The 15,367-nt window shown below is 36.1% G+C and overlaps 1 protein-coding gene across 4 annotated transcripts in view; it reads right to left on the bottom strand.

Annotated features, from left to right (window-relative positions):
* PCCA (propionyl-CoA carboxylase subunit alpha) overlaps window positions 1–15,367 on the bottom strand; it is a 369,734-nt gene that overhangs the window by 327,616 nt on the left and 26,751 nt on the right. The gene's annotated exons all lie outside the window — the stretch shown is intronic.

Below are 15,367 nucleotides of genomic sequence, written 5' to 3'. Positions count from 1 at the left end.
ATTTGAAAAAATGTTCAACATCTCTAGTAATAAGAGAAATGCAAATCAAAACTACCCTAAGATTTCATCTCACCCTAATTAGAATGGCGATTATCAAGAACACAAGCAACAATAGGTGTTGGCAAGGATGTGGGGAAAAAGGTGCACTCATACATTGCTGGTGGGACTGCAAATTAGTGCAGCCACTCTGGAAAGCAGTATGGAGATTCCTCAGAAAGCTTGGAATGGAACCACCATTTGACCCAGCTATCCCACTCCTTGGCCTATACCCAAAGGACTTAAAATCAGCATACTACAGAGATACAGCCACATCAATGTTCATAGCTGCTCAATTCACCATAGCCAGATTGTGGAACCAACTTAGATGCCCTTCAGTTGATGAATGGATAAAGAAACTGTAGCATATATATACAATGGAATATTACTCCGCCATGAAGAATGATAAAATTATGGCATTTGCAGGCAAATGGATGAAATTGGAGGATATCATGCTAAGTGAGATAAGCCAATCTCAAAAAACTAAAGGACGAATGATCTCGCTGATAAGCGGATGAGGACATATAATGGGGGGTAGGAGGGGTTAGCGTTAGGGCTAGGGTTAGGTTTAGGGTTAGGGATAAGGAGGGTGGTAAGAATGGAGGAAGGAAGGACTGCATAGAGGGAAAAGAGGGGTGGGAGGGGTGGGGGGGAAGGGAAAAAAATAAAAGAATGAATCAAACAACATTGCCCTATGTAAATTTATGATTTTTAATTAAAAAAAATGGGGAAAAAAATGAGATGCCACTACACACCCACAAAAATGGTCAAAATTTTAAATACTAACAATACTAACTGCTGGAGAAAATGTAGTACATAACTTGTGCATTCTGGTAGAAATGCAATTACACTGGTAAAGTCTGGCAGTTTCTTATTCAATTAAACATATACTTACTATACGACCAGCAACCCCACCCCATTTATCCTAAAGAAAGAAACAGATTTACACAAAAATCTGTACACAAATGTTTAGAAGAAGTTCTATTCATAATTGTCAAAAGCTGGAAACCCAAATGTCTTTCATTGGCTAAATGAAAAAACAAACTATATACCCATACAATGCACTACTACTCTAATAAAAAAGGAACAAACTACTGGCACACAACAGTTTGGATAAATCAAAAAGCTTTATGCTGAATGAAAGTAGCCAGTCTAGAAAAGCTACAAGCTGTGTAGGGATGACAACAGTGCAGTGTGGCTGCCAGAGTGAAGGTGCACAAGATGTGACTCCGAGGGAGCCAGGGGTTTTGCAGGGTGCAGGCGCTGCTCTGTATCCCCAATGGGCTAGCTGCCTAGTTCAATCCCCAGCCCTGAAAAGGAAAAAAAAATCACAGAAGTGCACAAAAGAACAAAGTCAATTTTATTGTAGGATAATATTTAAATTAAAATTTAAAAAGAAACACTAGATAGGTATAGATGAACACTAAAAACAATACTGTGGGTTTCTTGTTTAAAGGGTATATTGACCTACCGGACTTTCTCAAAATTAACAAGTTCTATTCACCCCTGGCCCATTCTCCTCCCAGTACCAGTCCTAATTCCTGACTTTTTTTTTTTTTTTTTTTTTTTTAGTTGTAGATGGACACAATATCTTTATTTTATTTATTTATTTGTATGTGGGGCTGAAGATCTAACCAAGAGCCTCACGTGGTAGGCAATGCTCAACCACTGAGTTACATCCACAGCCCCTCCTTTAGGACTCTACTTAGATGTTACTTCCTCAAGAAAGCTGTCCCTGACACACACACCCTGCTGTGGGCTCAGATCCTCCCCTCCCAAAATTACAAAACACCCTATAACTTCCATTAACTACATAAAACAACTGCACGTAATTAAAAATGCCTGCTCCTCCTGCTGAATTGAAAGCCAAATGAGGGCATATCTGCCTAGTTCAGAAGACATGGGACACGTGCAGATGACAGGCACTCAACTGATATTTGCTAAAGACTGACCGTTGTCACTTCCTAGAATCTATACAATGTAACCTAATAAAATACCATAAGGACAGATAAATCTTTACAAACACTTTAAAATACTATAAAAAATAAAGCATATTCTTTTAAAATTGGTTATGTTGAACCATCACCATAATCCATCTCCAGAAATTTTTTCATCTTGCAAAACATTAAGTATACTTACTTCGTGCCAAAGAATACTAGATTCAAGAAAGGTCAAAATGATAAACTTCATGTTATACATGTTTCTACCACAGTTGAAAATAAATTAATTTTTAAATGTAAAAAACTGATACATGAAAACATTTTTTACTGAAAGGAAAAGTCACAGATCTTCCACTTACAATGGGGTTATGTCCCAATAAACTCATCATAAATTCAAAATATTATTAGGCTGAAAATGCATTTAATACGTCTGTGCTAGTTGACTTGCCACTGGTGTAACAAGTACCTGAGATAATCAACTTATATATAGAAAATGTTTGTTTGGCCTCACAGTTTCGGAGTTTCAGTCCATGATCATGTTTTGAGCCTGTGGTGGCACAGGACATCATGGCAAGGGGCACATAGTGGAGCAAACTGTTCAACCTATGGCCATGATTAAAGAGGAAAAAGAAGAGGGGATAGGGTCCCACTGTTCCCTTTGAGAGCACATTCCCAGTGACAAGAACACATCACACTACGACCCACCGCTTAAAGTTTCTACCACCTCCCAATAGCACCAAGCTGGGGACTAAGTCTTTCATGCATGGGCCTTTGGGCACATTTAAGATCCAAATTCTAGCAATACCTAACATAGCTTAGCAAAAAGGTACACATAAGAGTGTTATCTGTTTCTCCCACCATCAAGAGGCTGACTGGGAGCTTTGTTCCTGCACTGACTGACATCTCAAAAGAGGACCATATTGCATATTGCTATCCTGGGAAACAATCCAAAATTCAAAGTACAGTTTCTACTGAACATGTATCACTTTTGCTGCACTATAAAGTTGAAAAATTTTAAGTTGAAATATCTGTATATAAAACCTTCACAAATAGTTTTATGTACCTTTGAAACTGAACTCCCCTATTGCATGTAGAACATCCCAGCTGAACTACATAAGTGCAACCTCGGAATCTATAACACTTAATTAGAATAGTTCACTGAAGATACTTTGCTAAATTTAATTATAAAGGGTTCTTTACTAAAATGTGTAACATCCATTTGGGGAAAACAGTGTAGATTTGGGGAGTAATTTATGATTGATTCACAGGAAGACTTGGAAACAACTAAACACTCAGATGTTTACAAAACAAGACATCCTCAAATACTATTCATAAGCAGTTTTACCTGAATTTAACACTTTCCCATGCAGACAAGACAAGATTTCTGCCCTCAGAAAGCCTGCAAACTCTCTAGGACACACCACATCTACCCCCAGCATCTGGGGATGCTGGACAGTGCTTTACTGAAAAAATGAATAATTGGAGGTATCCACAGTGGATTGTCATCTGATTTATCCATTTGAGTTAGAGGCTCTCTTCCTTAGTACAGGCTCTAATTCACATGCAAAAATCAGACATCCTTGGTCATCCTCAGATAGTTTTTAACCTCCCTAAAGATTCCTAATGGAATTCTCCCTTTTTGGCTACTCCAACCTGGCAGCTGCCACTTTGGCCTCTTCAAGTAGCAAGAACACGTGGCCAAGGGAGCTACCCCAGTTTAGGCAGAGGACTGCTATTGCCAGAAACCCAGAACTGGCAAGACAAAGCCCAGACACGCTGAGCGTGCTAGAGCTAACTGCATAACCAACAAGTCAGATATCAAGTGCAGAACTTCGATGCTGGTGTTTGAAATTGAGCAAAAACACAATTTCAAGACCTGGCATTTTTCTGTGGTACTTATAAATGTAAGTCAAACTTAGCACAATAAAAGTTGGCATAGTGAGTTCATGCTTCAAACCTTCCTTCTGCTTCAAATGTACAGCAATCACAATAAAATCTACAGAAGAAAACCAAGAGAATAAGCAACCAGAAATAAGTGATAAACATTTCATGAACTCAAAATAGAAAAAAAAATGCCTAACAAGGAACAAGGCAGAGTCACTGGCTAAAACCAGGCTAAGGTGGAGCTGCCCCAGTCCTGAGCAGAAGGCCACCAAACACTGCGTGAGTTGCAGCTGCTACAGCTTCAGGGTAGAAATCTGCACCTGCTCCTGTGACTGACCTGCCACATGTCCACATCGTGGTCATAAGACTCGGGTATGAACTAAGAATCTGAAACACCAAAGGGGCAACCACAAAACTGCTGGTCAGGGAGAACTGGTGGGGGTTTTTGTTTTGTTTTGGTTGGGGATGGCAGTGTGAGAGAGAAACCAGGAAAGACAGGAAGCAAGGGGTAAGGAAGGATGAAGAGGAAGGAGGAACAGGAAAGGAATGAACATTTCAAACTCTCATCTAAAAAGACACTACAGACAAAAAATCCAAAACACATTAAGAAATCTACTGCTAAGAAAGCCACCAAGAAATTATACTCCATTACATATGATATATCAAAGTGCATTCTACTATCATATGAAACTAATTAAAACAAATTTTGAAATTTCATTAGTGAAAAAATACACCAGATAAAATACTCCAGATGTAATTAATTTCATCAGTCTGACAAAGAATTTCCAATAAATTAGTTTTTCTTCAAGAAAAAGTACATATTGAGATTTTTCTAGATCTATGGATATACAGTTGAAATGTTGATAGAATTTCTGAAGTCTAACCATTGCTTCTATGTTCATTTCCTATTGATGCTATAACAAATTACCACACACTTGGTGGCTTAAAACAACACAAACTTACTATTTTATAATTCTTGACAGAAGTCAGAAATGAGTCTGATGGCACTAACATCAAGATGTCAGCAGGCTGGTTCCTCCTGAAGACTGTAAGGGGAGAATCCATTTCCCTGTCTCTTTTCAGCTGCCTCCTCACATCACTCCAACTTCTTGCCTCTGCTTCACCCCTCCTACCCTGATCTACCTTCTTAAAAGGATCCTGTGATTACATCAGGCTGTCAGAAAATTCAAAATAATTTCTCTATCTAAAGATCCCTAACTCGACCATTTCTGCAAAGTCTCTACACTCTGTAACAGGCAATATTCACAGGTCTGAGAGATTAGAAATCAGACATTTTTCTAGGAGGCCCTTATTCAGGGGCCATACTTTCAATCCTCAGAAAAATTTTATTAGGATCAAATAGAAAAGATTCACTAGTAAAAGAAGTTAAGAGACCTCATTAAGGAAGTGATTAAAGAACAAGACTAGATTCCAAATTATTTTGAATAAGGACTTATTTATGGATTAGAATTTGAAAAATTAAAGAAAATGTAGTGAAGAAGACAAATTCCTATATTTTTTGCTTCTGCAACAGGACTTAGGTACATGAAGCCTAGAAGGATCAAAGTTTAAGTTTGGTCATGTTAAGTTTGAGGTAGTTTTAAAGTGTCCAAGTAGAGATGGGGGCAGGGGGAGTCAGAATCAGGAGTCTATATCATGCTAAGTAAAATAAGCCAGTTCCAGAAAAATAAAGGCTGAGAATGTTCTCTCTGATATGAGGAAGCTAATACATAGCAGGGGGGAGGGGAGAATAGAAGTTTATTGGATTAGACAAAGGGGAATTAAGGGAAGGGAGGGGGGTTGCAATTAGGAAAGACAAGAGAATGAATTGGACATGACTTCATATATGAATATGAATATTCCTATCTCATAATGAATACATGACCAGTGTAACTCCACATCGTGTACGACCACATGAATGGGATCCTAATTAGAATAAGTTATACTCCATGCATGCATAACAAACATATCAAAATACACTCTACTGTCATGAATGACTAAAAAGGACTAATTTTAAAAATTATTTTTAAAAAAAGAACAAATTAGAAATCTACAGCTGATCAAAACCACAGAAATAAAACTGGGAAACAATGAGCTCTTTCCAGAACAAGGTATAGAAAGAGCATGCTAGCCACCCAATGATGCCAGAATTGCTCCTGCACAGACAACACAGAGGAGAATCACAGAAGCAGAAAGGTAACCGGGAGATTGAGATGTCACTAAAGTGAAGACATGAGAATATCTGCACAAGGGTAATTGAGAGTCAAACAGCATTGAGAAGTCCCATAGAAGAAGAATGAAAATCATCCATGGAATTAGCATGAGGAAGTTACTGGTAAACTTAGCAAGCACTCCTTTAGTAGAGCACTGAGGGACAGAGACAAGCTGGAGGGCTCAGGACCTCTGCTCCTGCTGTTGGTCTGCCTAGCTAAGGGCTGGCTGGCTCTCATCCATCCGTCTCAGGTTACATTTTATGCCTCAGAGAGGATTTCCTTGATCACCTTACTAACAAAGAGGACCCCATGATTCTCTATCGACAACTTGCTTCCCTTGTAACACCACAAAGCCAAACTGTCACGTATTTTCATTCTGTATCTGTCTCTACTGCTGGATCCCAAGTGCCAGGAGAACAGATCATATTCTCTACCTCCCGTGCTACCCTAACAACCAGCATGCAGCAGGCACCAATAAAATCCAGCTTTGAACACCCTTCTGAGGAGAAAGGACACTTTTCCTTCTACTTAGTAGGGAAACAATGTGCTATGAGAGTACAACTCTAGCTACTCAAAGTAGCTCTGCCATTTACCAGATAAAAACCACTAGCACCCCCATTTCATATCTGGAAGCTTCAATTTTCTCAATTTAAAACGGTAACAATACTAGCTTCCTTACATGATTATATGTATTTCTAGTATGCCACAGATACTCAATAAGGGATAAATATGGTATTAAATGGAGTGATCATGTCTTCTCCTTCCATTAAGAGGTTTTTAAAAAGTTGTAATATACACAAGTTGATTTATGGCCTTGTAAACACGGGAACAATGGAATAAAGTTAAGCTTTATTTCAAATAGTCATTAAATATGTGCTTCTTCAGTAAGACAGTACCTTCAATCATTTTTAAACAGATTTTTTACAGAAAAATATATCCATGATTGGGTACTTTTCCATACCACCAGGTATTAATAACACTAAAATATGTAAGTTCCCTTCAAAACTGTCATTTACGTTCCCCAGAATTTTTTAAATAAACAACACCAAAAAGATACATTCAAAAAATGTCACACTTTCAGTCTTAAAATTTTAATATTGGGCTGGGGAGATAGCTCAGCCTAGAGTGCCTGCCTAGCAAGCACAAGGCCCTGAGTTCGATCCCCAGCACCGCAAAAAAAAAAAAAAAAAAAAAAAAAAAAATTATTTTAATATTGTACTAAAATTGGAACCATATAGGGCTGCGGTGCGGCTCAGCGGTAGAGTGTTTGTCTAGCATGCATGAGGCCCTGGGTTTGATCTCCAGCACCACAAAAAAAATTAGATTAGAATAATACAGAGACTAGGATGGCCCCTGTGCAAAGATGACATGCAAATCTGTAAAGCATTCCACACTTTGAAATGATAAACGTTTGAGGAGATTCTTATTTTTAACCTAATTTAAACAGTATGCAATGTATAGATCTATGGAGACATATGGTGCCCCATTAAAATATAAAATTTTTGTTTTTATGTCAGTTAAATTTTTTTCTAAACTGTAGGTAAAAGGACAAAGTTCTTATTATTAACAAAAAATATGGAAGGTCTTGGAACACACCTTTCCATTTTACAAAGAAAAATTTTCACAACAGATTAAAGTTGGGTATCAGGGTCTATGTACCTCATTGGTAAAGTGACTGCCTAGCATGCATGAGGCCCTGGTTCAACTCCCAGCACCAAAACAAGAAGTTGGAATGTTTTTATTAAAGTTAAATAGTAAGGTACATGAACATATATATGAATAAAATAACCCATACATGAAGATACTGATATAAATGCCTTTTTCCCATCCAAATGTAATTTTTGCTTGACTGCGAAATAAAATCATAGTCCTTTCCTGACTGGAATGACTGGTTTACCTTTCACTCCAGGGGGCTTAAACTATCAGTCTTTTAAGAAGCTTTGCTGGGTTTTGACGATTTAACCTGCTGGGCTCACAGCTCCCAAGGAAGGCTCTTGGTTGCAAGTTTTACTTCTGATGTTGCTGACCACTAATATTGACTCCACAGATAATGGATTTCAATAACAACCACCCACAGGTTAACACTTTGAGTATTATCCATAATATTGCTTTAATTAAGTTAGTATATGAAGGTCAGTTTGGCAGAAAGTTTTATTAAATTTGGCAGTGCTTACAATAATAAAAAAAAAAACTGTGTTCATCTGTATAGCAACTCTATAAATTTGTCTACAGATATAATCTAGTTTGCTCATGGATTTTTGCTGCATTTCAATTTATTTTCTAAGAGGAATTCAATTTATTAGTTCCATTTCCCCCAAATATGTACATTTCTAGCATTTCTAACTGATAGTTTCATGACAGATGGCTCCAACCATGCTGGGCACAGAATGGGTCTACCTGGCACAAAGAGACCACCCACTACAGCAAAGAAGATTTCCACCCCCTACTCCCAATTTTGGAGCATTTTGATGGTGAAAAGATTAATGCTTTGATTTTTCCATAGCTTCATGTGTTACATATTAATTTATCTCTGAAATACTGGAATTATCTTTTTAATTGAAAAACAAAGGTACAAACATTATATTTCTGAACCCAAATCCTTTATGCAGTAGAAAATAAGCAAAGAATATTTACAATGAATGCAGAAAAGGACAAAGCAAACAAATTTTTAAGTGAGTCTGAAATTAGAGGTTCACTGTAAAGTGCTAAAAAAAAAAAGATACCACACTTTAAAACACAAACCACAACTGACACAATTTTATACTTTTATATGTATAAGGCAATTTGAGGTTTGTTTTTTTTTTTTTTTAATGAAAAGCAAAGAATGATGGCTGAATTCAGCTCACATACACAATGAATTCAGCAATAATTGTATTTTTTAAATACACAACCTGACAGGCACTATGGTAGATAATAATGAATCAGCATGGGAGCCATTTAATATACTTCTTGATTAACTCATTGCCTGTCCAGTTTGCACGCAGACATGCTTACATGTCATAATCGTCATAATTCCCATCATCCCCACCGCTAACACTCCAGCGCCTTGATTAGTGCACAACTCCCAGACGAGCCATTGCTAATGCTAAATAATTCTCTTCAGCCTCCTGCTACTATTCTGCAGGATCTCCAATTAAATATAATGTCCCTGATGAGCCATATTAATGTGAACAAATTCCTACCAGGAACCTTATCCTATTCCATTTTACCCAAAATGCAGAGAAAGTAATTTACCCAAGCCAAAGATAATCAAAACATTTAAAATTGATAGGGCATAGTGTTTCTGCAAAATAAGTTTTTCTAAAGATAATACTAGCAAAAAAGAAAAGAAAATGTCTAAACACCTTAAATGCTTTCCTCTCCTGATTACAGTTGGTGCTTCACTGAGAAGTCTAGTGTTTCAAACTTGCATAGATATACACTGTGTTCTTAATCCAAAAGGGTTATTGAAGGTGAAGTCTTAGAAGAAAAGTGAGCAATATTAAGTTTTAAGCAAGTATGCCATTTTAAAACCCTTTGATTACCTAATTATCAGAACTCCAAGATCCAAAACCACATTAATGAAACCAGTTCCTTCCTTCCTGGTAAAAGCTGCACTACAGTCACCATGCAGACGCTTTGCCATGGGATTTCATGTTACTGATAAGGAAATTTAAAGTTGAAGGATTACAAATATAAATTTTTTTGCAATAATTAAGATCCTATAGGTTGTGTGTTGCAAACTAAATGTCTGGAAATGCTTCTGACCTAATTAAGACCAACTAGGAAGACCATTATAGCCATCTTAACATCTCCTTTATATGCCACCTCAGTTACAAATGCACACACACGCACAAAAGGTCACTTGATATTTTTCATTTAACACCACCCAAAAAAGTTTTATAAGCTTGACCCTAGTCATTTATTCATAATTGAGGATCAGTGACAGCATCAGTTACAAATATGTCCACTAACAAATTTTGTGAAATTATAAAATGTTGCAAAATTTCCTGAAATCAAAGAAAAAATAAATAAATAAAAGTTTGAGGTTCTTATATTTAAATTGATTTACTCTGCGCATTTAGGATATATCCAAAGATATGCTAATAAAGATAAATAGATAAATATGTATATAAAGATATATATAAATATGAAAAGATATAAAATAAAGATATCCCAACAATCCCATAAAATTTTGATAAGTTTTCCCCTAAGGTCTCTTACACCTTAGCCTTCATTAATGTATTCCATTTCCATTTACCTGATCATTACCCTCCAGTTTGTTCAGCTGGAACCAACACACACTAATTACTTAGACATCACGAAGTCCTATTTGTTCTCAGTCCCTCCCCAGACAGCAGGGAAATATTATCAAGGGTAGGCATGAAAAGTGATGATTGCCCTCACCTTACTGTCAATCATCCCAGAGTGCTCGCAGGAAACCCCACTCAATCTCATTACAGAATCCTAAGGCTGAGACTCCAGAACACACCAGGAATCATACTTTAAACAGCAGGTTGCCTGGGTAAGAAGTGAGTCACACTGAATACTTCTCTGATTTTAGGTTCCTGTTTCAACATGGCAAATATCAGAAATTTCACATTTAAATTCAACATGATTGTACACAGACAAAGCAACAAAATATTGATCAGTTCAATTTAGGAGTACAAACAGAAAATGTGGTCAAAGGTTGAAGTACAAAATCACTTTCCTCATTTGAAATGAAGACTCTCAACACTTTTCACTTCATGTCATATTAATATAAAATCAAAACCCTTACTTTAGCAGTTTGTTTATGTAATACTTTGCTACTTTTTATGAAGAAACGTTCTAGTCTTTTTACTTAAAATATGAATGTTATCTAGGTGGAATACAAGTTCAACAAAATCTAAATCCTCAAATTCTTTTTTTTTTTTTTTTTTTTTTTTTTGCAGTGCTGGGGGTCGAACCCAGGACCTTGTGCTTGCAAGGCAAGCACGCTACCAACTGAGCAATCTCCCCAGCCCCTAAATCCTCAAATTCTTTGCTCTCACTACTCATCAAATTAATGCTGTAGTACCTACCTGCCCACCTAGAAACTTCAAGTTACTAAGCCCATTAAACAGTTCTCATTCTGTATGTTTCTTATCTTCTCTGGAACTACCCAAAATCACAGGAGATTAGCAAGTAACTCTAGAGCACCCCTATTCTGCCTTATATATGGCCCTTTAGCAAGTCAAGAAATCTCCCACATTAGTTCTTTGTCTAAAATCCAATAAATTTGTTCCACAGACCTGTGTCTCCTCTTCTTGCTCCAACATTTTATGAATGTTCCTAAAGTACTTCCACTTTTATAATGTATTTTAATGTCAGGCTATTCTCCTTGCCAATTTTTCTCAGAATTAACTGATGAAAATGTGCCACTCCTACATATTTAATCTTTTGTCAATTTCCAAAAATAAAAAAAAAAAAAAAACTTGTGTTGTTATATTTATTCAGACTTAAAAATATGTACAGGGGCTGTGGTTGTAGTTCAGTGGTAGAGTGTTTGCCTAGTATATGTGAGGCATGGGGTTCAATCCTCAGCACCACATAAAAACAAATAAGATAAAGGTATTGTGTCCATCTACAACTAAAAATATTTTTTAAGAAATAAAATGTACAAATTAATTTAGGAATATCTAGCATTTAAAATACCCAGTTTCCCTATATAAAAAGTGGAAGTTTTCATGTACATTCTAAAAATTTCATCTTAAATTTCCATTGTTTCCACACTGGTACCAGGGATTGAACCCAGAGGCACTTAACTAAGCCACATCCCAGGCTCTCTTTTTTATTTTTTGAGACAGGGCCTTAACTAAGTTGCTGTGGACCTTGCTGAATTGTTGAGGCTGGCCTTGAACTTACAATCCTCCTGCCTCTGCCTCCCAAATTGTTGGGATTAGAGGCATGTGCCACAATGCCCAGTCAGTTTTATTTTTCAAAGTTCTATTTCTTACCTCATTTTTAAACTGTTAATTACATATATTTTCTCGTATATATGAATTAAAGCTAGAGATTTCTTACTTCCTTCTTTTGGGGATTAAACCCAGGGCATCATGCATGCTAAGCCACTGCTCTACCACTGAGCCACATGCCCAGCCCTTTCTTTAAATTTAATTTTGAGACAGAGTCTTGCTATGCCCATACTGGCAGCTGGCTGCAAACTCGTGATCCTCCTGCCTCAATCACCTGAATAGTTGGATTAAAGGTGTGCACCACCACATCCAGCTTCTTTATTATTCTTTAACCAGTCACCATGAGATTTTTCTGTTTCTAAAGAGTCATTCAGTTCACTGTGCAAGTAGGAACTCAGTAATATCTTCTTATTTTGCCTTGCTGTCCACTATTTTATAGTTCTCGTCTAAAGGCATTACTTAACACTTTTAAGAATGCTGTTAAATAATAGTGGAGAAAAAGAACTTAAAGAAGATGCCAAAGAGATCTGTTGGCCCTTCCACCATGGGGAGATACAGCTAGAAGTCTTCATCTGTGACCCTGGAGGGGACCCTCACCGGAAACCAAGTCTGCTATTGCCCAATCTTGACTTCCCAGCCGCCAGAACCATAAGAAATAAATTTCTACTGGGTACAGTCCACCCAGTCTGTGGGATTCTGTTATAGCAGCCTGACCAGACTCAGATAGTGACCAAAAAAAGAAGACTCAAATGTCTAAAACCAGGAATGAAAAGGGAGATAATACTACCAAAAAGGAAATATTATTAACAACTTAATAAACTAGATAAATTAGATGAAATTGATGCTCCTAGAAAGAGACAAACTACAATTGCTACCTAAAGAAAATTTGAATAAATCTATAACAAAAGAATTAGTCATCAAAAAAAAAAAACAAAAAAAACAACCCACAGAAAAGTATACATACAAGATGGCTTCACTGGTGAATTCTACCAAACATTTAAAGAGGAATTAATACCAATTCTTCAAAAACTCTTACCAAAAAAGAGATGAGAAAACTTTTCAACTCATGAGGCCAGGATTACTCTAATACCAAAATCAAACAAAGATATCACAAGAAAATGAAGGATGCAGGGAGAAGGAGGAGAAGCAGCAACAGCAGCAGCGATGGACACCACAGTAGCCTTCAAAGTCTAAAATATATTTATTCTCCAAACACCATTCGAATGGCGGGGGGGAAAAGCTGCCAACCCCTCATCTACTGAATGACCCAGAAATTCTCTCCCAGGCTTTTTGGTTTTATTTTTGTTTGCAGGGCTGGGGTTCAAACCCAGGGCCATACATGCTAGGCAAGTATTCTATCACTGAGCTACAATTCCCAGCCCTGTCTCCTAGGTATTTACCCAAGAGAGATGAAAATGTATTTTCACAAAAAGATTTGTATAGAAGTTCTGTTCATAGAAACTAAGAATTCGGGTGGGGTGGGACAGATTAGAGAACTCTAAGAGCTCATTCTAAAACTCACATGGAAGAAAAAAGAGCCAAGATTCCTAAAGACAATTTTGAAGAGTCCACTGAAGGGAGGGGCTGACAGAAGAACTACATAATCATCTTCAAGAGCCAAGTTTTCCATTAAACATCAATTTTTGCAATTGGCTTTCTCTTTTTGGATGAAGTATTACTTAATTGTGTAGTAACAATCATTTTCCCCTGGTTAACTAAACATTAGCTGCTTTAACAAAAAATTAATAACTCTGACAATCAAGTGTTGCAGTATTTCCCTACTGCAAAATTATTTATATTTCAATTTATGAAGTCAACATATAAAGTATGTAAGGTTTTTTAACTCTAAGTTACATTGAAAATTCTGAATGACAAACATCCTAACACCAACAATTGAACAGCATGGATTGTTCTTATTACTGATCTTGTAAAGCTGATTAGATATGATGGAAACCTCTGTGATCAAGTGTTGGAGACGGAAAAAATACTGTTAAAGGAATTCACCTTTTCTACCTTCTTGCCACTGAAGTAGAAACCAAATGCCTTTCTCTGATTTGACCATACTGTTGAGTTTTGACTAAGAATGCAGTACTCCATTATGAAGCCTGAGAAATCACAATCTAAATCATATATTACAATCCCTGATATATTTACTACTATTTTCAGCCTCAAAATTCTTTAAAATAGAAAATTCCCACATCTGCTTTGAGAGAGGTACACTTAAGATATAAAACTTACATAACTTTTTTGAAACTAGTTTTCACAGAGTCTGGAAAATAACTGTCTAAATCAGAATGCAAAGCTAGAAATGTAAGAATGGGAAAGTTAGCCATGTTATTTTGGACAACACTTTGCAGAAGATGCTACTGATTACAGATTATTCTACAGCACCAACATTGAATGTAAGCATATAAGAAAAAAAAAGTTCAATGATTTTGAACTATTCATACCAACAGTCCAAGAGAACACAGCGTAGAGAATTAATTATTTTAATATGGATAAAGGAATAAAGGTTATTGTTAGACTTGAAATAAAATACTGCCTAAAATTCAAACTTTTTTTTCTATTTATCCATGGATGAAAACCTTCCATGAGCTAATACACTGACAATAAACCTAAGAGGAGAAATATGAATTTTAAATCTATTACTAGATTGATGTTGACTTTAACAAAATTTTTTCCTACAGGAATCTGCTGCTGATAAATGCCTTAGTTTACCAATCAGGAAACAGATTAATAAAAGTAAAAGTTTTCTCATCAGTTGATGAATATTCTGTAAGGAACATAAATTACCATTAAAGTCATCATAGTTAAAACAAATTTTTGCAAAGCAGCCACAATCAAATGCTAAAAAAAGAATATCAAATAATATATATGCAAAACATTCCATTGCTTTTCACTAAAAGATAAACATTTTAAATGCAGCTGCCAAATTAATTATATACTTAGCCTTCATTTTCAGGAAATTCGTTTGTACTTATTTCCATTTTATTTCTTTAAAAAGGAAGAGAATTACAGTAAGACAAAATGAACAACATAATTCTGGATAAAACAAAACTTTAAAGATCACGAAACTTGAAAACTGTATTAAATTACTATACCATAAAAGCTAACATTATTAACAAAAGGTCTGGTTATCAAAAGTACACTTTTGAAAAACAGCAGCTTACATTAAATACAACTACTTATATTTCGTTCCATAAAGTTCCAATAATTTACATTCTTTTCCCATGGGATTTTTTCTATTCATTCATAGTTCATTACTGCTAAAAAATGCCTGCTGTGTTAAAAATGCCAAATAAAATTATATATCATTCATTGCTTTATGCTATACCTTCTTTTGTTCATGTCCAATTAGCATCAGCCTATCTCTCATTTA

This window comes from Sciurus vulgaris (assembly GCF_902686455.1).
Source record: "Sciurus vulgaris genome assembly, chromosome: 4".
NCBI lineage: Eukaryota > Metazoa > Chordata > Mammalia > Rodentia > Sciuridae > Sciurus > Sciurus vulgaris.
This window is presented reverse-complemented; position numbering and strand designations above follow the sequence as displayed.